Source organism: Equus przewalskii, chromosome 13 (assembly GCF_037783145.1).
Source record: "Equus przewalskii isolate Varuska chromosome 13, EquPr2, whole genome shotgun sequence".
NCBI classification, from domain to species: Eukaryota; Metazoa; Chordata; class Mammalia; order Perissodactyla; family Equidae; genus Equus; species Equus przewalskii.
In genome coordinates this window covers 14,113,063-14,140,530 of record NC_091843.1, presented here as the reverse complement: position 1 = coordinate 14,140,530, position 27,468 = coordinate 14,113,063, and the positions used below count along the sequence as shown (strand labels likewise).

Below are 27,468 nucleotides of genomic sequence, written 5' to 3'. Positions count from 1 at the left end.
TAAGTTCTAATATAGCAGGATATATAGATAGTCAGACAAGTAGAGACATTTTGCATAACTACTCTTCAATTAATTATTTTTCCCCGTAATAGCTCTTGACGAGTTAAACTATTTATTGACAATGGCTCCTTTTTTCAGTATAATGAGTCATTCATCCTAAAACTTACTAAATAACTACACTATAAGAAATGATATTTTCACCTGACGATTTTAGGCAATGAAACACTCATCAATTTTCATGACACAATAGTTTGTATTCAGAGTATATCATATGGAACAAAATTGAATTGTGCACCATTCACTTTTGAATGATCCCAACATGTTTTTCTTTGTCTATATATGATAAGTGAGAAGGATGTAGAGGGAGCATCTTCTATAAATATTTGTCTGTTATCCATACGTGTGTTTCATACTTGTTTTAAAGTGCCCTCTTGTTTGTCCTTAATTTTCCTCCAAAAGTATTTTAACTTTACATTTAAGTTGAGTGTAAAATGACTATGGGCCTGTAAAGTCTGTAAAATTGATTAAGGAAATGTCTCAAAAACAGTGAATTCCGAAGAATGACTCCCTTACACACATTCTCTGCCGGTCCCCAGCCGCTGTTAGGTATCCTGCTTCAGCAAGTACAATATGTATTCATTATATTACATGTTACATACAAACGACTGTGTTTGTTTATTTTCAGATTGTTATTTATCACTTGTATAAACTTGTTTTTCTTGTTAATTGATATAATTTTCTACCTGTAAAAATATCTTGGGTTAGGTTGGACTATATCATATTTTTTCTCGTTAAAATTAAAGGAAAATATTTTTTCATGTTATAACTTTTTCACTTAGCAGCAGAATTTCTAGGAATAAATTGAAGTGAATAAGCAAGGAATAGGTGTGTACGATCTTCCAAGAAGACCAGTAACTTTACTTATAAACAAAATTCTTAAGGAACTAGCACTGTACAGACAAAATATATTTTTCTTAATAGAAGTATCAACTATTACAAACTGGTGGTTCTTCTTGCTTTCTACATTTGTTCACTCAAATCCTCTTCAGTTTCCCAACTTCGGCATATTCATAAACAAACTCATGATGCACCAGCTTCAAAAAGCAAAGGCTCCTTCTTTTGAATTTCCTATCTTGTTTAATGACCTCAAACTTATTTAGCACCCTAAAAACCATGATCACTTTCTCCTCCGTGAAATTCTGTCCTCTGTGGTTTTTAAAAAAATTCTTACCAGCAGTTTAGACATAAGTATGAACGAGCCTGGCTTTCTTCTCTCATCTGTGAATGCACATTTAATATGCACATTCTCAACAGGCAAGATTTATCTGTGTTTATATTTTCTGTTCTCAGGGAAGTTACAATCTAGTGAGGGAGAGTGATCCTTTGCTTTCTTCCTCTTGGCCTATTTTTTTTTTCTGTTATTAATGAGCTCATCAGTAGAGAAGTTAGAATTATGGATCCTTCACACTATTAAAAACCTCTTGGGCACATGTCCAGGAAAAGCCAGCATTCGCATTGATTTATGTACTTATTCCAAAACAATGGAATGTCTTTTGCTTGTCAAGCCCTGGGTTACCAGCAGCAGATACAATGATGAACAAGATGCGGGATCTGCCCTCAAAGAATCAATTGTCCTCTCTAAGACAAAAGTATTAAACAGGTGATTAAATAAAATGTGGTAGTGTCGATACATTACTCTGTGGGAATATTGTGGGGGAACCTCTAAACTTGTCTTTGACATGACACAGATGGCACTGTGGAGGAAATGAATTTTAAACTGTGGATAATCCGAGTTAGCTAATAAAAAGTTGAGGGGAATATTTCTCATTTGAAAACTGCGGAGGGAACTGAATGAAAAAAGAGAGGACTATTCTGTTTCTCTTCTCCCTCTTAGGGAGTATTATAGATGTTTATCAACTACCCAACATTCAACACCTATTCATCCTCCTTTTCTAACGGCAACCAGATTTTGCTTTGGCCACGCTCCACTTCCTCAAAGCAACCCAGTGGAAGATGACTCCACCTCAAGCTCTTGGGGTAACCACTCATTTGTTTAAGCCAGTTAGCACTTTCCAACTCTCTATTTTGTGAGTTAAACAGTCCAATCACAGTGAACTTCATTTGGAATCTCCTTCTGGATGGGGTGACCGGCAAGCGTGAGGACTGGAAGTATGGGAATGATTTTTCCACCCCTGCAAAAAATAAGCCATGGAGTGAAGCTGACACTGAAAGGGAGAACAGAAAACAGAAAGAACTTCATTCTAACCTCTTAATCAAATGAACTTTGATGACAAACTTACCACTAGATGTTCAGTTGTCTGAGCGAATAAATGCCTTTTATCATGTGTTGCATGTTGAGTTTTCTGAGAAGCAAATTTTTAGATGGAGATTAACCTGCAAGAAATTTATTAGGGAGTGCTCATGGGATCAGCACCTGTGGAAGGGAAGGAAGGAGGCAGGATTAGGCAGAGGAAGAAACTAGGCTGCAATGCTAATGGCTATTGCTCTGAACCGGGGATGTTGCTCCAAATATGTGTGTCCTTAGACAAGTTACTTAATCTCCTCAAACTCACTCTTTGATTATAAATAAGGATTTTTGCACAGATTAAATAGTAAATTACTCAGCACATACCTTACTATCAGTATGAGAGCCCTTTTTTTTTTTTTTGGTCCTCTTTTGTGAGATGATAAACTTTAATGGCAGAAAGCATAGACTGAGGAGCCATATGCCCTGAAGTCAAATCTCATTTCTACACACTTACTTGCTCTGTCAGCCTGGGTGTGCTAATTACTCTATCTATAACTTAATTTCTTCATCTTTAAAATAGAAATAGGACCAAAACATATATTTTAAGACTATTAATTAGTTAATACATATAAATCATAGTACCTAGGACACAGTAAGCTCTTTATGAGCATCTACTATTTTTAATTTTGTATTATACACTAATTATTTTCTGTGACACATTTTGTCACATCTGCAGTTTCAATAAAACTATAAAGTGATAAGCCATTACCTAACCGTCATGTTTAAAGTTTCATTTTTATAAGTGTGTCTGAGAGATTTTAGTTAATCACACAATAAAAGATGAAATAATATTTGTGCATTCAACTCCAGTAATTTTTGATAGAAGTTGCAAAGTTTAATATGAAAACTGAATCATTATGCATGTGAATCTGAAGGGATAGGAGAGGCTTAGTGGGGAAAAAAAGAACTGAGAATTTCTACTACTTCAAGTGTGAATTTCTAGATTTGCCCATGGCAAATTGTTGATCAGATTTTTTAATGGCACTTGAAATATCAATTTTTGAATATATTACTAAAGTATTCACTGCATTGACGGTTAGGTAGGGAGAGAGACAAGAGCAATTTACATGGAGGTAAAATTTATTCTTAAAATAAGTCACAAAACGATTTCTTCACATTTATTAAAACTCTTGATAGTACTCAATTAAAGTTAGCACTTTATCAAAAACTTTACAAAGAGTGATATATGTATATGTGAATTGTTATATGCATACAACCATGTAAATCACATCGCTAACACAATCATTTAAAATCGACATTCTACTACTAACAGAAAATTGGCCACATTGGTAGATTGATGAGAATATATATTTTTGTTAATAAGTGAAGATGATATGTTTCTAAAACTTAAATTTGTTTAAAAGATTTGAAATATAATTAATTGAGTTTGTTTCTGTCTTATTTTAAAGATCAAAATTTCCTCTAAAAAAACTACCATTATTGTATTTCCTGGATCTATAAAGGATTAAGTCTTCTATGCTTCTTAATTTTTAAAAATTTGATTTCAATTTGACTTTGGTATAAAATATAATTGTCAGAAGGAGATGCTGCAGAAAGTTCTTTGAACAAGATTAATGCAATTCTATATTTATTATTCCTGCCTTAAGCATAAAATCCAGAACTCCATGATGACATGTACTATCTCAGAACACACTTTTTAATACATCTATTTTGAGTTATTTCAAAGTTTCCAAAGTCTGAGTATTAAAGTAAGAATCTGATCAAAGTGAACGTCTCAGAAGTCAGAATCCAAACCATTTTCTTACAAGGCCAAGATCAGCAGTGGTATGGACAAACTTGGATTCAGCTCAGGATAGCTCTGGAGCTTCCTAAAACAAATGTTATTTAATTAAAAAGATGCTGGGCTTGACAGTTTAATATGATAATAAAATGCACTATATTTTCCAGTTTCCATTCCTCTTTCGAAACTTACTTGGGGTAATTATTTTGCTCGTTATCTCTTTTCTTGAGGGCAGTTAGATATTAATCTGTTTTTCTCTCGTCTGCTGTGCATGATGCGGTTCTTTTGGATACAAGTAACAGATACCTCAATCAGACCAGCTTATGGTGAAAGAAAAAGACAAAGAGTAGAATTTACCAGAAGTATACAGGCCATCTCGATCAAAGGTGAGGAGGTATAGTTCTTCCTCCAAACAGGAATGAACACAGAACTGGAATGGCAGAAAGGCTTCTTTGTCTCTCTGGCGCTATATGCTCTGCTGACTGTACTTTTCTGTGGACATGTGTGCACTTCACTCTATGCACTGGCTCTCTCTGCTTTGATGCCCTAGTTTTAGGGAAAGATAGACTCTCATCACTATATAGAATCTCTTCATTCTGATTCTAATTCCTAGGTAGAGAAAATATGAATGATCCAGTTTGGCTAAAGTGTTCACCTTTAATCCAGTAGGCTGTGGCCAAGGCTGGTAAGGAGAGAGTACAACTGTTCATTCAGCAGGAGTAGTTGAATCAGAATTGAAGCAAGAGATTTGGGGGCAGTGGATGTGGGTAATAGGGGAGGGAGGCAGGAATATGGGTACCAGACAGTTCTAAGTTAAGAAGACATAGACTAACAGGCACACAGAAATGTTGCTTGTGCTCACACTGACAGTGTTCAGTTATCTGCATAGTTTAATTCTAAGAATTCCTTGAGTCAAAAAATTTGCACTCATAATGAAAAGTTACCCACATATACACACCTCATTCAAATCGATAACCCTTAAATAATTTTAATATTATGAATTTTATTATAATATTGTAATTTGGTTCTACATAAGTTAAGGGTTCTGAAACCTGTTAACATGAATTTCATAAGTACTTTTAATCGTTAACAGATAACTACTATCTGTTAATCTTAAATATTTCTGAAATAATCAAGAAAAGATAGCCTTAAGTTTACTGGAAACAAAATATAATTGACAGACTAAAAAATGATGAAAATAGTATTCTGGATATTATGTAGAGTAGGCAAGAATTTTGTTCTTATTTAGTTTTTATGGATGCTCTAAAATTTTTTTTTTAATTTTTATTTTTTCGTATGTACATCATATTTCGAATTCTGTATACATTACATCGTGTTCACCACCGGATAAAAAAATTTTTTTCAAATTGAATCCAGAGGCGCTGGCATGGATCACCCAGGCTTCACTGGAATGAAACTTTCCATTTTTCTTTACTGGATGGAGAAGAGCAAAAATCCAATCTGGATTTGTTCAGCTCCCTCTTCACCTCCTGAGACAACCAAAATGCTTCCAAGATCTCAGCAACAGGCAGAATGGTACCAAATGAAAATGTCCGTAGGATCCTACTTTCTCATTTGAGCTGCTGGCCTCTAGGAGGCAGCTTCAGTGTAAACCTCCCATTGCCTGCCCTGTGAGTTTCTCATTCTAAACGAGTTATGTGTCAAAAGTGAATCCAGCCCTCAGTGATAACAAAGGTCTGATAGTCTCTGGAGGATAGAATCAGAACTCATATTGTGGATTATATCATCGTCCCCAGCTACTCAATTTAAATTTTGAATCAAGAAACAAAATGATAATGTGTTCTTTATCTCTCCCTTTTAACATTAAGTGGCCAGAACCAAATGTACCTTGATGGCTTCATCTTAAAATGCCATCAAAAAGCAATAGGCTTCTAGCTCAGTAGTTGTCCAATGATGAGTGATACTTCTCAAAATGAAATTCTAAGTCCTAGTGACAGGAAGGAATATGATTGTGTAGGGTACTTTGTTGTTTTTTTCTTTTCCTGACACCTGCAAATAATTCTGAATAGCATTTTTATCTAATTTGAATGAAGTGTTTTATCCCTTTTTTAAATAAACACATCTAGCACCTGAAAATATTATCTTGGTCTCTGGCTGACACACTTCCTCAGCTTGACTGGCAATTTAAGAGCGTGGAATAATTCTGTGTATGATGTATACAGCATCTCAACCATAGGTATACATAGCAAGTGAAGGAAATATGAGCAAACATTTGGCTGTTGTGAAAAATTAAGTTCTATCATGTAGACAGTGCAAATCCCGTAAATGGAGTTCTATTTCTAACCATGAACAACCACTTGGTAGTTTGTGAACACAGATCTATCTTGACCAAATTCCTGTCTTCCTAACACCAACATGTTGGTGAAAGTGATGCTAAAGACAAAGCCAGCTCTGCTTATATGTATGATAAGTCAGAAAAGGTGATCAAATTCAGGACAGCTTAAGTACAAGGAAATAAATTTTTATAAAGTCCTGCAAGTCATATAGGATCACTAAGTTGGAAGGTCAAATGGACTTAAAGAAAACCTACTCAAAATTCCTTGCTTTCAAGGGGCTGGCATAGTGGTAAAGTGGTTAATTTCTACATGCGCTGCTTTGGCAACATGGGTTCGTGGGGTTTGGAGCCCACATGCAGATGTATACTACTCATCAAGCCTTGCTGTGGCAGCAACCCACATACAAAATAGAGGAAGATTGGCACAGATGATAGCTCAGGGCCAACCTTCCTCAAGCAAAAAGAAGAAGATTGGCAACAGATGTTAGCTCAGGGTAATTCTTCCTCACCAAAAAAATAAAGACATAAATAAAATTTTTGCTTTTACAAATAAGGAAACTTAAAGGCGAAGGGATGGAGCAAATACCCAACATCATGGAGGTTGCCCTGAGCCTACTGTTTTCTCCTCTGTTCCATATTCTTCCAATAGTCCTGCTTTGGTTACATTTGTGTAAAGATTTGGGCACGGTCAAGATACAAGACCTCTCTAACAGTCAAGTTCTCTTAGTTGCCTTGGATTATATGTCTTTCTCGTTTTTTTCCCAGTGGGAATCATGATACTCAAAGAAGTAGTAGAATGCTTCTCTTTGCACTAAATAAAGGCTCTCAGTTAAAGGTATGTTTCACTCTAATGTTATTTCCTAACATGAAGTGAGACTAATAGGATTCAGAGAAAAACCCTTTCAGGTTCCTTTGACTAGATTTGTTTCCCAAAGATTGTGTACTACTGGAGCTTTACTTGACTTATTATTATTTTTTACATGACATTTAGTAATATTAAAGTCGAGCCCTGATGATCATGAATAAACAAACTCCACCACTCTTGAGCTGTATGAAAAGGAAATTTGATAAACAGAATTACCTTGTCCTCATGGTGATATTTTAGACTTTTCCTTTTGTGAAGCTTTCGTGGAAACATCAATTTACTTTTTAGTTTCTATAGTATGTGTAACAACTAAGTCAATAGGCATTTATCTAATTCAAACAAACTAACATTGTAATACAACTACGTTTTCTAGAACACTTTCTATGAGTTTATTTGTCCTTTTAGGTAAATTCTTTTTAAATAACTATATTACGATACTAAATGTGTGTTCATTTCTTTAAATTAAAAGCTAAAGGCAGCTAATGTAAAGGGGCATGGCTATTCATTTGCAAGAATATAAATCAATTGTTTAAAAAACAAGCATATATTTGACTAGACACTTTAATCCATTACAGAGATTTTATATGCCAATAATTGATTTTAAAAAAATCAATGAGCATTTTATTAACATCAGCGACACTAGTTTTGTTAGTTAAAACATTCCTGAAAATTTATGAACCTCTATTAAGATTTATTTTTCTCACTTTCAAGAAAAAGGCTATTGCAAAACTTCCAGGCCTTCATATGGTACCCTATGAACCAGACACACAGGTTGTCTCAGTCTAATCGTGGCTATTTTCAAATAAAAGCTTCCTCCAGATGCACTAAAGGAAACAGTAATCAAACCCAAGCCTCCCCATCTCTAATATATGCTGCTCCACTTGGAGTTTTTTCCTTTGAATTCTTAATTAAAAAAATCTTTTAATGAGAGACAGCCTGAGTGCGAAGCTGTCAGTTTTCCCCTTGTCCTTGATGCATACCAAAAAAAGGAGAGATTTCACTTTTAAAAGAAGCTCCAGTTTCTTGAGACATTTGTATTCAAACACGACTCTCTCTTTTTCCTCCTTTCTCCTGGGAGAACAGCTCTCCTCTTCAAATGAAAAAGAAATAATAAAACACATCAGGAACAGCGGACCTCAGACCTAACGTTTCTCTCCTTGTCTTGGAATGTTATTTCCATATAGAAAGCTACTCTAATGGGACACTTGTAAATGGCAGGGAATTTAGCCTTCGTGGAGTCCTCTCCAGAAATTGGATTTTTGCTTAAGCAAACAGCAGACCATGCAGCGGGGCAAAAGCTATTTATTTGGCTGCCTGTTGAAGAGCCTTACAAAAATACAATTCAGTCTGCTCTGACCGTTGAGTCAATCAGCATACATTGGAAAACAAAATCCAGTTACTTGTGTAAGGTATCAGACAAGCTCTTTCGTGCAACAGTTAATCTCAAACACACTTTAATGATATTTTTCTTGATTACCCTTTTCTTAGACATGATGGCTTTCACAGTTTACTTTCACATTAAAGAAGGGTAAAAGGCTTACACAAGCTGCCAACTTCTCCCCAGTCTTTTGAGGGATTATTTAGAATCTTTGCTGTTCAGATGGAAGCAAATTTATACCAAGGAAAGTTAATCTTCAGTTTACGACATTTAATAATGTCATTCAAAATGCCTTATGACAACACGTTTACCTTCTTAAATCAGATTTAGTTTCTAAAAGGTTCTTATGATTTGTATGAGAAATGTTCCATAATCTTTTCATTTGCTTCATAATTTAAGTATCAGACATCCTTCTACACACAATGGTGCTTTTCGTCTTAAGCAAGTACCTCCTCCCCTCAAAATCTCTTCTAATGTCTGCAAAGAGCTATTCTAAAGGATAAGAGGAAATATCTCCACTGAAGGATCTTCTTCTAGGGATAAGGAAGATAAAGGTAGTTCTTAAGAGGTGACAGACCTACCAATTTAGGCTTTGTGAATATTCGCTTATACTTGCTGACATTTTGGTGTGTCCTTTGCAGTGAGTAGAGCTTCTCTCACTGTATTTCTCAGAAACAGCTTTTCTACACTAAAATGATTTCCTCCTTTCTACGAACAAGTTTTATAGATAAATATCAATGAAGAAAAAGAAAATATCTTCCCGATTTTCCTTGTCCTCACCTTCCAACCTATGCAAACTTGATATTTCACTACACCCAGCTTTGTGCACTCCGAGGGAAAGTATAGAACAATGACAGCTTTCTAGTCACATATGTCTGTGCTTTAGGAAGGTGGAAGAGCTGGCTCTCTCCCATAATTCCAGGCGTGATTTACTCAGGCAGAGATATTTGTTAATGAAAAGTGTTAGAACCCAGAGAATTTACAACTAGTGTGGCTGGACATTACCTAGGCATTATGGAGCGGTTCGTAGGCAAATATTTAGTCTAAACTTATTGATTATATTATATGCTAATCCTTTTAAGTGCTTAATATCATTGATGAGCATATAAATAAATCGTATGCTTATTTTGTAATAGTTTGTAATACTTATTCATTTTAAAAGCCCATTTTTTTTATTGAAATGGTCATATATGCTCATAGTAAACATGCAAAAACCAGCATATGCGTGAAATATATGTTTATTTAACATTATAGGAAGAACCATAGTTTGAATTGAATTTGGGGGAAAAAAACATTCAATTTACTTTTTTCCTTCTTTCTTTCCTCCATATAAAATAAATGATGTCAAGCCTAAGCCTTCGAATAATGAGTAAGAAATTTAAACAAGGGTATCTTGCTAACTGGCATTTCCAAATTACAAATATTCTGTTCTAAGCTATAGGGAATAAAATAAGAATTGTTATCCTTGATTTTGAAGTTGCAATTTCATTTATGAGATAAAATGTACAAGCAACAATTGATTTCAGAAAAATTATATGGTAACAAAGCAGTACATGCACATTTGTTTAGAGATTTGTATTTGTAATTATTGGATTTATACTTGTTCATAGTAGAGATATTTAAAAATACAAGACAGTATAGGGAAGAAAATTAAAATCAAGTATAATCCTATTTCACTAGTCATCAAAATATGTTAATTAAAACTACAAAAAAATACTATTGAATGCCTACCAGAATGGCTAAAACAAAGACAGACAAAGAATAATGTCAAATGTTGTCAAGGGTGTGGAGAAACAAGAATCCTGCTGGTGGTAGTATAAAATTGGTGGAAAACACTTTGAAAACTCTAGCAGTATTTACTGCAGGTGATCATAGCCATGCTCTATGACTCTCTATCTCCCCTCCCAAGACTATAACCGATAGAAATGCATATATACATTCTCTGGAAGACATAAACCTTGAGGATCTTCATAACTGCACTATTTGTGATAACTAAAACTGGAAACTACCCAAGTGGTCAACAGTAGAATTGATGTAAATATGTTGTAGTGTATTCAGAGAATGAAAGACAATAAAGCAATGAAAATGAATGAATTGTGATTTCACATAACCACATGGATGCATTTCATGAACGTGATAAGGAGCCCAAAACGCCAGACAAAAGAGTACATATCACACTATTCCATTTATATAAACTTCAAAAACAGGCAAAGCTAATTCATAGTATGAGAAGTCAGGATAGTAACTATCTTTGTTCTGACGTAAGGACTGAAAGGGGCACAAGTTAGTTTCAGGGGGTTCATCAAACTCTATGCTTAGGATCTGGGCATTTTCTTCCTCTTTTTTTCTTTTTTTAAAGATTGGCACCTGAGCTAACTACTGTTGCCAATCGTTTTTTGAGGTTTTTTTCTGATTTTTCTCCCCAAATCCCCCCAGTACAGAGTTGTATATTTTAGTTGTGGGTCCTTCTAGTTGTGGCATGTGGAACACCACCTCAGCAAGGCCTAATGAGTGGTGCCATATCCCCGTCCAGCATCTGAACCAGTGAAACCCTGGGTCGTGGAAGCGAAGCACACGAACTTAACCACTCGGCCATGGGGCTGGCCCCTGGGTATTTTCTTAATGTATGATAATATTTACAAAAGAAAATCACATACACTCAAAGAAAAAATATGCATTGGTGTGTTCATTTGCAACCATTTAAAATGCTTAAAAATTGGAATTTTTAACATAAAAATTGGAAACATAACATGTAAACTTTTTTGGGGGGGAGGAAATATTAGCCCTAGGCTAACATATGCAGCCAATCCTTCTCTTCTTGCTGAGGAAGACTGGCCCTGAGCTAACATCTATACCCATCTTCCTCTACTTTATATGTGGGACGCCTACCACAGCATGGCTTGACAAGTGGTGTCATGTCCACACCGGGGATCCTAACAGGTGAACCCAGGCCACCGAAACAGAACATGCGAACTTAACTGCTGCGACACTGGGCTTGCCCCTAAAGTTTATTTTATTTTTTAAACTTAGCAATGTAATGTGTATTTATTTTTATTTTTTTGAGGGCATGACTTTAATGGTTACTTAGCATCCGATTGTATAAATAAAAACCAATTAATTTAAAATCATTTCTTTCTTTATGGATATTTTGCTGTGCATTTTCAATAGTATAAATAATACTGCAACAAACATACTTTTATATCGCTGATTTTCTTCAGGATTAAATATAAGCAGTGTAATAACTGAGTCAAAGAATACGATCATATTTGGGGCTTTTGATAAATTTATCAAATTGCTTTCAAAAAATATTTTACCAGGGGCTGGCCCAGTGGTATAGTGATTAAGTTCGCATGCTCTGCTTCGGTGGCCCAGGGTTCAAGCGTTTGGAGCCCAGGCACGGACATATGAACTGCACATCAAGCCATGCTGTGGCAGCGTTCCATATACAAAATGGAGGAAGATTGGCACAGATGTTAGTTCAGGGTCACTCTTCTTCAAGCAAAAAGAGGGAATTGGCTACAGATGTTAGCTCAGGATCAATCTTCCTCACCAAAATAAAATAATATTTTACCAATTTATACTCCCAATCAACTGATGGGAATAAAACAATAAAATTTGACAATCTTTGCTAAACAGGCAAAATAATCTCATTATTGTTTTCATTTGGATAATTTTTATTCTTATGTAGTTTAACTTTTTATAAGTTTTATTGATAATTGTGTTGTTTTTTATGGTTAATTTCCATGCATGATCCATTTCCATTTTAGTTGGTGAATTTTTTCTCGTTTTTGCTTCCCTTTTTTCTTTTCTTGATTTGAGAACATTCTTTGTCAATCGTAATAGCACCTTGTTTATTGCACATATTCTTTCAAGGTACTTATTGCCCTTTCATTTTGTATGTTTTTTATAAGTAGAGGAGTTTGAAATGTATATAAGAATCTTACTGAAATTTTCCTTTAAAATGTATTGAATTTATTTTGGCAACATATGCATAGTTTTATCAGTTACAGTAATTTCCCAATTGCGTGTTGCTTTGATTAATGTATTCTTGACACATAGTTATCACTACAATAGTAGTTTACTGAATGAAAGAATAGAATCTTTTAAAATAATGAACTAAGAGCCTAATCAGAATTTTATAAGGAGCAAATACAGTTCCTAATTAGAAATATAGAAGCTAGGTTTGAGTAGACATTTTATAATAATCCATTTTAATAATTTTTGAAATCTTATTTAAAGTTTGGAAGCAAATTTTAGCATTTAGCTGGTTAAACCAATCAGAATTTGGTTGAATTTAATTGAAGAATATGTAATACTCTTCAGCTTGTCTTTGCTTGCCTTTGGAACACATGATTCAAAATTGGATATAATACTCCAAGAATGGTCTCTGGCTTTAGACATGTCTAGATCCTGGTTTCAAACAATGCTATCAAGAATCCGTCTTTTTCCAACTCCCAGTTTGGCTTTCCTTTATGTTGGCTTGATTCTCATGCAAGTTCTTCCCATAAATTACTAAGATAGCTGCCAGAAGCTCAAGGCTTATAGTCCTACAGCTGAGCAACCTCAGTAGAGAGATGGTCTTCTCAATAGTTCTAGCAAAAGTCTTGGAGATGGCTTGATTCATCCATCTTGTGTTACTTTCCTTCATCTGCACCAATTCCTTTGGCTACAGGGATGCAAATTTCTCATTGTCCACATCTGAATCACATGCCCACACCCAGGAGTCAGGAAATGAAATCAGACATTGAGAGTCAGCTATGGGCCTGAGAGTTGAGCAAACTGGTTCCCTAATGGAAAACTAAGGTGCTGTTTGATGAAGAGTAAATGAATTTGGGGTGTACAAAAAAAGAGATGTTCCCTACAAATGGGTATATGTGTGTATGCATATATATATATTTATTTTTTGTATTAACCTAGGCCTCATCTATTCTCTACTTTTACAGTTGCTGATTAGATAGATCAAAGTGCAGAAATTACATTTACTAATTAAGTATCATGATTAGATTTGGTCTATCATTCTCACTATTTTAGATCTTCATGGGTCATATCTTCCAAATTAGGGTCATATGCAAATTTAGTATAATCAGTATTAGATTAATGTCCTCATACAACTCACCCGGAAAATGTTGAATGGTACAAGGATATGTTCATACAAACTTAGAAGTGCTGCTAGACATCACACCACTAGAGAATTTTCTCCAAGTTGTCACATATCCTTTCATCAGGACCCTCAAGGTAAGGATTTAATACCAATTGTAAATCCACCTAATTACAATCATGCACAGCGTAATGACATTTTGGTCAACGACAGACCACATATATGAGAGTGATCCCATAAGATGACTACCATACAGTTTAGGTGCGTAATAGGCTGTACCATCCAGGGTTGCATTAGTATACTCTATGATGTTCACACAACCATGAAACCCTTGTCATTAAGTGACACGTGACTGTATATTATTATCAAAGCGTGCTTCTCCATCACATCCTGTAAGAATATCATGAAATATGTTGTTAAATGCCTTGCAAACTCCAGATAAACTATGTTTATATAATTTTCTGTCAGTCTAGTTTCATTATAAAAAAGAACAATAAGCTGGGGCCCGCCCAGTGGTGCAGTGGTTAAGTTTACACACTCTGCTTTGGCAGCCTGGGGTTCACCGGTTTGGATCCCTGGCACGGACCTAGCACTGCTTGTCAAGCCATGCTGTGACAGGCATCCCACATAGGAAATAGAGGAAGATGTGCACAGACGTTAGCTCAAAGCCAATCTTCCCCAGCAAAAAAAAGGAGGATTGGCGGTGGATTTTAGCTCAGGGCTAATCTTCCTCAAAAAAAAAAAAAAAGCTAGTTGTGGTACAAGCATTTTGATATTGGCTTCTATTCCTTGCTTTCTAAAATACTCATACATCATTTTCACAGAGTCAGTCACGAGCTGTCTGGCCCACAGTTTATTTAATCCCAGCTTCTTCATGTTTTAGAAAATATCCTCATATAAAATTCTTAAAAACTTGCCTATCTGCCAACAATCACATTTCTAAGTTCTTTCAGGACCCTGGAATGCAGCTCGTCTGTATCTGTACTCATTTAGATAAGCTTTTAAAAGTAATATATTCACTGAATTGACCTTCAGTTATTGCTCTACATTTTCTAGTCTGAAGATCATTTTCTTGACAAATAATATTGAGCAAACATAGTATTTGACTGTGTTATACCATTTGCATTTCATCAAGCATCCCTTCTTTACCTGGTTGTTGTTCCTATTCAAAATATTACAAAATTGCCAATTGTTACTTTTAACATTATTCACCAGCTTAATTCATTTTCAGCTTTTGTTTTGCTATTACCATTTTTGCAATCCAGTCAACCACTTCTCTTCATCCCTGAAAGTTCTAAGCCTTTTGTACGCTGTTGTGGATTTCTCTTTCAATGAATTCATGATTTCTTCTTCTTTAAGACCCCCCCAACTGTACTATCAGATGCTAATTTTATAAGTCTCTCAAAACTCTTGTAGTAGCTTCCCCATCTGAAACAATGAGTTATGCCTGTTAGGATTTTTTTCCTGTGATTTTATGAAATGAGATTTAAGTAGATTTAAATATGCCCCAGATTCCCTGCTTGAATTATAAGCTTAAGGTAACAAGTTTATTTGGTAATGTAGACTACAGGAAAAACTCAGCAGTATAGAGTTTCAAGACCTGAATTCAAATTCTTGGTGGGTTCCCTGTTAGCTCTATGTTCAGGGACTTATCGCTGAGTAACTCTGATCTCATTTTTCCCAACTGTAAGATAGGAATTAAAATTAAGTTACACGGATAATGTAGTATGGAAAAGACCTATGAATAAAAAATTAAGGCAGAGGATGAAAATGAGGAAGAAAAGGAATGAGAGATGGCAAAAGAGCTCTCCTTTACATTCACTTCCCCAGCTAGGTCTGTATCACTCAGAATGGAAGTTAGTTTGTCATTTTCTCTGTATTCTAAAAGGTAGAATTGTTGGCAAGCCAATAACTTATTATAAATGCTGTTTCTATTAAATATAGTGTCTTTATTTTTCTGATTACCGAAGTAACACAGGTTACAAAATAAATTTAGACATTTCAGAAATATAACACAGAAATTTGAAGGCTTCCATAATTTCACTCCCCAGAGACAACAATCATTGTTAATTCCTGCTAACAATTACCATGTATGTTTTGCTACATTTTCTGTATACATTTACTAATAAACAGACTTATAAAACTGAGACGTAGTTTAGCAATGTTTTTATTTGCTTTCAGTAGTACATCTTGGGTATCCTTCCATATCATTACTTGTTGATATGTTCACGCTTTTTAACAAGATTTGCTGCTGCTAGAATGAAGTAATGTGTAAAAGATATTTGGAAAGTTGGAGTGTTCCACTCCACTGGCACCTGCCCCATGCCAATTTAGTAGAATGTCCTACAGTATATTCCCACAAAAATAGAATTTCTAGTTATCTATCCTTTATTCTGGTTTTCCTTTTTTGGTTGAACTACATGCAGTTGCTAATAATCAGCAATTTTGGATCCACTAAACAGTAGCTTTTTATATTTCAGACTAATACTATTAACTTTAGGGCCAACTTATGGCTCCCTCCGACATTGCTCAACCAGTCTCTGCTGATTCATTGCGTGGTGGTAGGATAAGATGCAAGAAGAGAAGGTGTTCACATTTGGTGCTAAAAAGAAGATATGTAATGGAAAAGGACTGAGTTAAATTATCCCCATATTGAGATCATTTCTTCCCCACCAGCGAGGTTCACCAATTAAAAGTTATGAAGATATGTTTATTATTTCTTCTCTCTCCTGCTCTGACCTCTCCCCTCCTACTGTAAGCTGATTTTTCACTTCAACAAGCCATGCAACTTCAAAGTTTAAAGCTATTGGTCTCAGAGGCTCTGTTCAGCCTCAAAGATCACAGATCCTTCCATCCTGTCCAAGCTTGTACAGATCAGCTTCTTTGTAGGATTCCATTGCTTTGATCTTTGATGGATTACTGGTCAGATCAGGATTTCCATGGAAGAAGATATGAGAGCTTTTTGCTGTGGGGAGAAATTTTGGGAAGGCTTTCTTGAAAAACTTGTTAAATATAGAAGGACAAATGCACTAGTGACAAAGTGTTATATAGTATATTCTTGGCCTCAATGAGTCATCTAGATTATAATTTAATAATAATAATGAAAGCGATTTCCTTGCTAGTGTTAATTGATATGGAAGCAGAGCGTTACACAATACTTCCTGAGTGGAATAACCATTACTTATCTTTCTTTATTAAAGCACATCAACATTCGAATCTTCTATATGCATAGAATTTGCTAATTCTTTTATACTGAAAAATATATTTAGCCTTTCTAGAATACATTTGCTTCCTTCAGTCGAAAAAAGTAATTGACATTTTATTTGACTTTAAATTGAATTTTTGTCTTTTATAATTCTAGTGTTGTTATGTTTTATTTTAATTTTCTGGTGGTCTTTTGATTTGTTTTTAGTAGAGCAGAAAACTTGCTTCTTTGTATATTATGCTAGTTTGAAAAACATAATGAAAAATTCATTTCATTCATTTTTCATTGTTTTATATTAAGCATACCCTTGTGGATTTGCATTTTGTGTTTCAAAACAGATTAGTGGAATGAGAATAATGACAAAAATCTTGTTTCATTTCCAACTGTCCTTAAATCACTTATATGTCTGCCTTACACATTTGTTACAGTGGTAGGAAACCGTGGCATACTTTATACTTGGTCTATAGTTAAAGCAGAAAACATTTTAATGATTGGGGTAGAGAAATCTCTCTAAAGACTTCTGTCCACTTATGGTATTAAAGTACTGATTCAATCAGAGCTAAGTGAATATTCACCAGGAGAAAAGTGGACTTCATCAATTTAACCAAGAGGCAGGTGATGATTAAATCCTGACTTCCTTCTCTGCCGTTTGATATGGAATTGACTCAAGTGCATTATAGAAGAGAGAAGCAGTCCATTGGAATTCTCTTCCATTATGGAAAGTATGGGGGGGAAAAGTAGTATTTTCTAACCACTAGAATCAAAAATTATGATTTTGGCTCTTCTCCTTAGCATCCACTGGTTGTCAAGGGGGAATAAATCCCAAGAGGTCACTTAGGATGCCTATTAATTTGAAGGCTGAATTTGTGCATAGCTGATGTTATCCTATTACCCATAAGATTGAAAATGGGAACACATTTTTTTTATAACTTTTTAAAGTATTTATGAAGAAATCCAAATTCAAGTACAATACTTAATAAATGAAGTGTTCCTAATGTAGAGAGTTATATTTATTTTCTCATTCAACTAGTTTCCCCAGTTATTTTCCATGGGAGTAGGATCGTGCTACATATTGTACCTTAGCCTGTATGACTGTACACCCTTACACATATTGTAACCGCAATATGTAACCGCATCACATCCTTCATGAAAAAGAGAGCCAGAAGTTACTAGTAGTAAGATGCTCAGTCAAATTGCCTCGTCACTATTTCTCCAAACATGCCCAAACTCTTATGAAAGGCCAAGTTGTGGTCTTCTAGATTTTTGAGGGGTTAGCAGTTAGATTTGATCAATAACAATAACAATAATAATGAGTATTTGCAAAGTACTTAATACATTCTAGGCCTCTTTTCTAAGTGTTAAATGTCATCTCACTTACTCCTTACAATAACTTTATGCAGTTGATAATATTTTACATTCACATTTTACAAGCGAGAGACTAAAATATAAAACGAAAACAAAAAATTTCCAAAGATCATAAGACTAGTTAATGATAGATCTGAGATTCACATCCAGGAAATGTGATTCTAGATCCTGGATTCTTAACTACTGTATAAAGAGTGGCTTTCCCTGACTATTCCATATAGAATAGTAATCACTCCTTCGACTCCTCTACCATCAGGTTGGCGTTCTACATCCTGTTATCCTGTCTCTTTTTCTCCACAGCTCTTATAAACCCCCGCATATATTATATATATTTAATAGTTTGTTTATTTTAGCCTTCCTCTACTTGAGTATAAGGTCCTTGTGGATAGAAACATTGTTTCTTTGGCCTTGGTTATGTTATATGCCAAATTTCTAGAACAATGCGAGGCTGAAGCAGGCTCCCAATAAATAGTTAAGTACATAAGGAATGTGAATCTTTGGGGATTCCCAGCTAAGATCAAACTGAGAGGGTTCCAGGAGAATTCAAGGCTCTAATAACAAAGGGACTTAGACAAAGAGATGATTAGATGAGATGGGATGAGAGAAATTCCAGGACGAATGTCACATGCATGGCTAGCAAGCGAGATGAAACCAAATAAGGGCATGTATCTTGAGCTGAAGCTAGTAAGTGTGTGTGATAGCTGGTGTGGCAGGCTAGAATTCTGCTTCTGTGGCAAGCATCATAGATGTTTTAAGAAATTCTTTTGCTTGCACGAAATCTGAAGTTAATGATACCTTTTCCCCTAGAGCTTGGCAATCTGTTTGGCCAGCTCTAAGCTAGATGAATTCTTCTCCATCTTGAAGAAAGAGCTCCCTGTTAACAAAGGCTGTACCTTCAGCAACAAGGACTTCTTGTTTTCTATTTCTTTACATTGGAGAAATCAGAGATTTAGTCTTCAGTGTTTTCTGGTTCTTCTTGTTGAAGCCTCCCTTTGCCAATGGAATAGATTTTGGTCACTATCATTCTTTCTTTGATGAACAAGACTATCAGACCATCTCGACAAAGCAGGCCAGAAAATATCTGCGGCAACAGATCATTAAGCTAAAATCTTTGTCTGAGGCAACAGATTGAAAGATTGATCACTTGTCAACTAATATGCTTTTCACAGTTCCTGTTCAAGACATTGGTAGGCATTTGAAGAAAGACACAAGAGAATATTTTGGTCTGTGTCCTCAAGAATGCTGTGATTTAAGTTTTTCTTTTTTTTCTTTATTGAGGTAACATTGGATTATAATATTATATAAATTTCAGGTGTACATCATTATAATTCGATTTCTGTGTAGATTACATCATGTTCACCACCCAAAGAATAATTAACATCCACCACCATACACATATGCCTAATCACCCATTTTGCCCACCTCTCTCCCCGCTTTCCCCTCTGGTAACGACCACTCCAATCTCTGTCTCTCTGTGATTATTTGTTGTTTTTATCTTCTATTTATGAGCGAGATTATGTGGTATTTGACTTTCTTCCTCTGACTTCTTTCACTTAGCATAATACTCTCCAGGTCCATCCATGTTGTTGCAAATGGCAAAATTTCATCTTCTTTTATGGCTGAGTAGTATTCCATTGCTTATATATATCACCTCTTCTTTATCCATTTGCCCCTTGATGAGCACCTAGGTTGCTTTCAAGTCTTGGCTATTGTGAATAAGGCTGCAATGAACATAGGGGTGCATATATCTTTACGCATTCATGTTTTCATGTTCTTTGGACCAAAAAAGACCTGTGCTTTGAAAACTACAAAACATTGTTGAAAGAAATTGAAGAAGACACAAAGAAATTAAGAGATATTCCATCCTCTTGGATTGAAAGAATTAACATAGTTAAAATGTCCATACTTCCTAAAGCAATCTACAGATTCAGTGTGATCTCTGTCAAAGTTCCAATGATATTTTTCACAGAAATAGAGCAAAGAATCCTAAAATTTATATAGAACAAAACAACCTGAATAGCCAAAGGAGTCCTGAGAAAAAAGAACAAAGCTGGAGGTATCATATTCCCTGATTCCAACATATTCTACAAAGCTATAGTAATCAAAACAGCTTGGTACTGGCACAAAAACAGACACACAGATCAATGGAACAGGATTGAGAGCCCAGAAATAAAGCCACACGTCTATGGACAGCTAATTTTTGACAATGGAGCCAAGAACATACAATGGAGAAAGGAAAGTCTCTTCAATAAATGGTGTTAGGGAAACTGGACAGCCACATGCAAAAGAATGAAAGTAGACCATTGTCTAATACTACACACAAAAATTAACACAAAATGGGTTAAAGACTTTAATGGAAGACCTGAAACCATAAAAATTCTAGAAGAAAACATAGTCAGTACACTCTTTGACATCGGTCTTACCAACATATTTTCAAATAATGTGTCTGACCAGGCAAGGGAAGCAATAAAAAAATAAACAAATGGGACTACATCAAGCTAAAAAACTTCTGCACAGCAAAGGAAACCATCGACAAAACGAAAAGACAACCTAACAATTGGGAGAACATATTTGCAAACTATATCCAATAAGGGGTTAATAACCAAAATATATAAAGAACTCATACATCTCAACAACAACAAAATTAAAAAACGGACAAAAGATTCGAACACACATTTTTCCAAAGAAGATATACAGTTGGCTAATAGGCACATCAAAAGATGTTCAACATCACTAATTAGTAGGGAAATGCAAACCAAAGCTACAATGAGGTATCATCTCACACCCATCAGAATGGCTATAATTAACAAGACAAGAAATAACAAGTGTTGAAGGGGATGCGGAGAAAGGGGAAGTCTCATAGACTGCTGGTGAGAATGCAAACTGGTGTAGCCACTATGGAAAACAGTATGGAGATTTCTGGAAAAATTAGTAATAGAACTACCATGTGATCCAGCTATTCCACTGCTGAGTATCTATCCAAAGAACATGAGAATGTGATTTAAATTTAAGGAGAAGATATAAGCAATGTGTAAATTAGTAACTCCATAATAGAATAGAACATAATTGTTATATCAATATTCAGTATAGAAAATTTGTTTTGACTCAAGCATCCTCTTCCAAAGAAATAAATCCCTTGAGTTTGAACTAGGCCTTGACAAAAATGTTAGAAATCAACAGGTAGAGAATAAGGAGGAAGGTATTCTAAGTGGGAGAAAGGAAGAACATAGAATGAGCATGTGGACATTTATTGGCATTACTCATTAATGTCTACTTTCACTTTAGACTGTAATTTACATAAAGGCAGAGTCCTTTTTTGTTTTTATACCCTAAACTGGTGCTGTTCACATTGCACAAGTTAGGTGCTTAATAAATAGCTGTTGAAAGAATTAACAAGAAAATGAATGTTTGAAAATTATAAGAAATATTTTGAAATATTGAATAGACCTGTTTGACTGAAACAGAGATAACCATTAATAATTAATAATCATAACTTTTGGTGAGCCCTAATGTGTGTCGGGCACTGATCTAAACATTTTACATTTGTTAACTCTTAACACTCATAATATCCTAGTTCGATAGGTACTTTTATCATCTCCCTTTTATAGTTGAGGAAAATGAAACACAGAAAAGTGAAGTAACTTCACACAGCAATTACTGGTAAAGCAGTAATTGCAATTCAGTCTGTCTCCACAGCCTGTGCTTTTAACTCTATACTATACCTTCTTTTGTAGATAAAGTTGTAAGCACGACTTTGAAACGTTTTTCTTTTGAAGGTCATTGGATACCAAAGTAAAAGAACTTGGGAAGTTATTTGTTTCTTGTTTTCTATTAAAGTTTCTTTTATTTCATTTTCAGCTTTCTTGGGATATAATTGACAAACAGCATTTGTATATATTTAAGGTGTGCAACTTTATGTTTTAGTATACATACACATTGTGAAATGATCACCACAACTAGGCTAGTTTATATATCCATCAGCTCACATAGTTACTTTTTTTTGCGGTGATGGTTTTTTTTTTGTTTCCCATTTTCAGTGGAGGGGATTCTGTAAAAAGGTACAGCTGTCGGAAGACATCCTGCAGCAGCATGTAAAATGTGTCAGGGGAGAGGAATAGAACCATTGATAACATAGCCATCAAGGGTTAAGCGTGTGAACCCAAGTGATGGCAGTAACTGGAAATGAATGAAAGAAAGTGTGACATGATAAAAATTGGAGAAATATGATTCAAAGATGAGTCCTCTACTCAAAATTGATCATCAGGGAAAATGATGGTACTCTAATTAATGATCTAGAGACGCATTCCTTGAGGCCAATATCAGGAGAAATATTCTAAGTGGATAAGACTTGCTGAGTCTGCAGTAATTTCATAAAATCTAGACAGATGTGAATAACCAGTAGTATATAAAGTTCAGATTATTCCCATGTCTAAAAGGGAAACTCCCATTTCTTCAGGGAGTCTAATTCTTATTGTAGGAAACTTATAATTAAACTCCAGACATAGGAAATACAGATTAACTAAACATTTGTTTTGGGGAGAAAAAATATTCTAGGGAAAAAATTTTGGAAATGGAACCATGATTTTAAAAACTGCATTCCACCTTGGAGATAGTCTGGTCCACGAAGCATGTTTTACTAACGAGATACCGGAGACCTAAAGAAGTTAAGAAACATTTAATGAAGGACAACATTAGTAGCAGACTGGGAGAAGAAGCCAGTCTCTCCTCCAGGTTACTGGTAGTTATACTGGAAAACAAAGTACACTGATGGCATCATCTTTCAACCAACCTCCTACCTTCTCTTCCCACCTACAGGAGCTGCTGTTGTTGCCCTTCCCACATCCTCTTTGCTTGACAGGACACCTTTCCCCTGGCTGCTGTGATTACTGACGCTAAGTGGCTCACAGAAGCACATTTTTCTGGGGAACTGCCCTTGCCTGCTGGGAATCAATTTACACAGAGATACTTCTCAGTTTATGCCCCTCCTCCCCCCTCTCATGGTAGACAATAGTCTATATACGACTGATATGCCTGACGCCCTTGTGTCAAGGTGGAATAACTCTGTGGTATTCCTCAGGCTCCAGAGCTCCCTGTGGGAGCAGGCTGAGGTTAGACTTCAGTAGATCCCACATCTTTGCTTGGCTTTGCCCCCTGCTCTGTTTTGCTCCTCTCACTTCCACATAGGTTTGTGACTGTTGGTTTTTATCCGAGAGTGCTCCCTCAATAAGTCACCTGCACAAGCCTTCCTGTTTCAGACTCTACTCCTCTGGAGCCCCGTCTAAGACAGTAACCAATCCCGAGACTCAAACCATCAATTACGACTGCTGAGTTTTAACACCGAACTCTGGTGATGCCATCTATGCTGTTTTTGTTGGCATCTGAGCAGCTGATCAGGAGTCTCCAGAGGCAGTGTGGCTAAAGAGTGACTGAGAGCTTGGGTTCGGGATGGGGAAGTCAGATAGTCCGGGTTTAAATCCTAATGTGGGACAAGTTACACAACCTCCTATGTTTTTAAAATAATCTTCTTGCCTTGTAAAATTTGTCTGAGAGGAAATAACAGGAAAAAACCCCTCAGTTTAGCCATAGTGACTTTGAATGAATAATTAGTAGTAATAAAAAGTAACAGTCCTATCCAGATCATATTAATAACAACATAATTGTAGTATATTTACTTAATATTAAAAAATAGTTCAGGGGCCAGCCTGGTGGCGCAGCAGTGAAATTCCCACATTCTGCTTCAGCGGCCAGGGCTTTGCTGGTTCCGATCCGGGGTGGGGACATGGCACCCCTTGGCAAGCCATGCCGAGGCAGGTGTCCCACATATAAAGTAGAGGAAGATGGGCATGGATGTTAGCTCAGGGCCAGTCTTCCTCAGTAAAAAGAGGAGGATTAGCGGTAGATGTTAGCTCAGGGCTAATCTTCCTCAAAAAAAAGAAAAAATAATATAAAAATGAAAAAATAGTTCAAATCAATGATACAACCCTCTAAACACTAGTTGGTAATTTTATTTTTAAGCTATTACTCTGTTCTGTGTGCAACAGGGGGATTTGACAGCTAGAGTAGAGACCAACAGGAAAAAAAATCAATTTTCTTTATCACTCACTTCACAAAAACAGTTTTGCTTACCTTTGCTGGGTAGGTAGGTTGATATTTTCAAGGATAGCATAAATATAAATTTTCCAAAAGCAGCTTAATTGAGAACTGAAACATTTCCAGTTTTGGAGGCCAGATTTTGTGAATGTTAGTGAATGTGTATTTTGCTTATTTGTTTGATATTTTCCAATCTACCGAGTAAGAAATTTTCATCCACAGCTAAGGGATATTTTTGTTTAAGATTTGGAGATGAGAAAACTAAAGAATTGGCAGTAATTGACCTAAAATGTTCACCTCCGATTTGTACACTGGTGCTACTATAGTGATTTTTAGAGCTGTGAATATAATTTTCTAGCTGAAACTGAGGTGAACAAATATGAAAAAAAGAGAAAGAAATGAAAGAAAAAAGGAAAAGAAAGAAAGAGAAAAGCACTGTCAAGGAATATAAGTACCCACTTGGTCAGAAGATTAAATCAAACTTATTTAGAAAATGTATCTTCTAATCAGCTCTCCTGGGTGATTTCTTTTCAGTCATCCCTGCGCCCTGAGTACGTGGTACCTGGTGCCTTATCAATTATTGGTTTGAACGTGGAGTGCCGCTTTTTAGAGAGCTATCAACCCCCTTGAAGTAAATTGTATCCTGTGGCTAAAATTTGACACGGTTCAGGAAACACATACATTGTATATTCTTCAGCAGTGGGTTGCTATTTCTCAAATCCCTCAGAGGCATTTACATCCTCAGTGTTGGAGCCAAACTTTTCAGGGCTTGGATCCTTTGAAAACTTCAAATGTTCTGTAGTGTTATCAGACCGGTGGTGAAGCTGATCTCAAAGTCCACTATTAAAACTCCCCTCAAGGACATTTTCATTAGAACTTTGTACATGGGCAGTTCAAAAGATCCAGCTATTGATTTTTGTTCAGAAGTCCTGTCTCCACTTTCATATTACGCAACTTTTTTGACAGACTTTCAAAAACCGCAAACTGTGGGCTGCCTGCGATTCCAGCCAGGATTTTATGCTGCTCATTTGATTTCCTCAGGCCACATCCTTCTCGTGTCCTTGTCAACATTGCAAGGAGAAGAGCTGTCTTAGAAGATTTGCTAAAAAGCAGAAGCAATTTCACAGCAATGGAAGAAAAAAATCTGACCTTTCAATGCACAAAAAAAATCTCACTTAACTAGCTAACCTTTTTAGCTGTAAAATTTTGTTGCGGCATTCATTTATCAGACACATAGATAATCAGAGTGTTTATCTCTTTTCACCATTTAAAATTTCCTAAAAGGAATCAGGAACCAATGTGTGTAAATTGCAGCAAAGAGCCTCTAGCATATGTGCTCAGCACACGTTTAATGGAATTATCTATTGGAGAGTAGGTGGCAGAGACAGCTGAGGAATTAATTATTGGGATGGATATTTTATATCTATCTGCCAGTGCAATGTATAAGAAGACTTGCCTCCATATTACTTCTATCACTTTGTGTGGCCTTTCAAAAGCGACAGTTTCTAAGAAGAGAGAGAATTGAATCGTGCATTTGGTCCTAACCCATAGTGTGAACATTTCATGGCCCACTAGTTACTTCATTGTGAATAGGATAATTTTGGGTGAGTGTTTAATTGTGAGATAGCTAAGTGGAAGCAGTGAAATGACAGTTTACACAGGTAAGGACCTCACTGGTTTCAAACTCGTAGATATCTACAAATACAGCTTTATATATCAGAATGAAAAGCAAACGCCAGAGGAAACGCTATGTCCTCCCTTTTTTTCACACATATGAGTTTTCTAGAATATTAGTATTACTTATTATTAGAGCTAGCTTTTTACCAAGTAGTTACTATTGATAAGCATTGTACAGTAGACATCACTGGCACTATCAAAGTTAGTGCTCACAACCACCCCTGGAAGTAGGTGGCATTAATGTTCCCATTTTATGGATGAGGAAAAAATGGTTGAGAGAAAGTCAGAAAATTGTTCAAAGTTTAGAACTAGTAAATTTTGAAAGCGGAACAAGGTGAAAGTTCTACTCTTACCGTTAAGAAGAATGAGCCAGAGAATATGAAAGATCCAAAGACTGGCACGGCAAAGAGCACTGATTCCAACTTCAACAGAAGATCATGGCTGTAACACTGCATTCCACTAGGGGGCAACATAGACACTCCATCTACTTGGGCCCATTCGTTCCCAAATGACTAAAAGACCCATGGAACAAAAAGGAAGACCACCAAAAGCATAGAAACCAAACACTTCAGTATTTAAATCAGAAATAATACATTATTAAAATATCAGTTGTCCCTTATTATTGATTAAAAAAAAGTTACCTTAGTTTTCAAAGAAAAATAGATCTTTTTCTTACTGATAGAAGTACTTTAATTACATGCTTCGTCTTTTCTTTCCTGACCCCACTTCCCTCCACCTTCAACTTGCACTCTACCATGCAATGCCAACTAGACGGTGAAACATGGTCTCATTTGGGGTTTCTTGTCAACCTTTTCAAGGAAGGATTGGGAGTGCACCAGGTTTACCTCACACAAAGCGTTGTATCCAAGACCAATTTGGAAATGTCAGACAGTGAAGAGTTCCATGCTGCCACAATTCAGGATGCAAGTGGACACTGGTGAACACTCAGATATGTCTCTTTTAGATCAAATGTAGAAAACGCACTGTTCCTATAAAAAGCTGTTAGCAAGTTCATGAACTTGACAGCACAGGGCAACAGCTTCCTATTGTAGGAAGAAATGAAAGCGTATGATACTTGGTTTTCCTGATGCTTCTCTCTTATTTGATCCTTTTGAATTCATTTTCATACTCCCCCTGCTGGACTTAATCAGGCCTAAACAAATGAATTTGGGTGGTTGCAGCCTGTTGACCTGTGGATGACATATTTCCTATCAAGTTGCCCAGGAGTTCTTTTCCTTTATGCCTTGTTGAGTAGAAATCAGTCGTTTGAGGCCAACAACCATCTCACCCTTCTGGTACAGTATGTTGAAACTAATAAAAGAAGAGCTAAATTCAATACTCTGTGATTTAAGCAGTTTCAGTTCTGATAAAATGCCAGAAACAAATGAAGTGCTCCTGTATAAAATATTACAAGGTTGTGAAACAATTAGTTTTACTTGACTTTT

At 35.8% G+C, this 27,468-nt stretch overlaps 1 long non-coding RNA gene across 3 annotated transcripts; it reads right to left on the bottom strand.

Moving 5' to 3' along the window:
* Positions 1-951: 951 nt before the first annotated feature.
* On the bottom strand, positions 952-27,082 carry LOC139075045 (uncharacterized). Of its 3 annotated transcripts, XR_011525070.1 has the most exons (4): positions 26,869-27,082; positions 26,377-26,482; positions 2,301-2,434; positions 952-2,192 (listed from the first exon to the last, which is right to left on the bottom strand). It is a non-coding gene; the product is annotated as an uncharacterized lncRNA (long non-coding RNA). The 3 variants fall into 3 exon arrangements; XR_011525071.1 differs by lacking the exon at positions 26,377-26,482; XR_011525072.1 differs by lacking the exons at positions 26,377-26,482; positions 26,869-27,082 and adding an exon at positions 4,407-5,982.
* Positions 27,083-27,468: the final 386 nt, after the last annotated feature.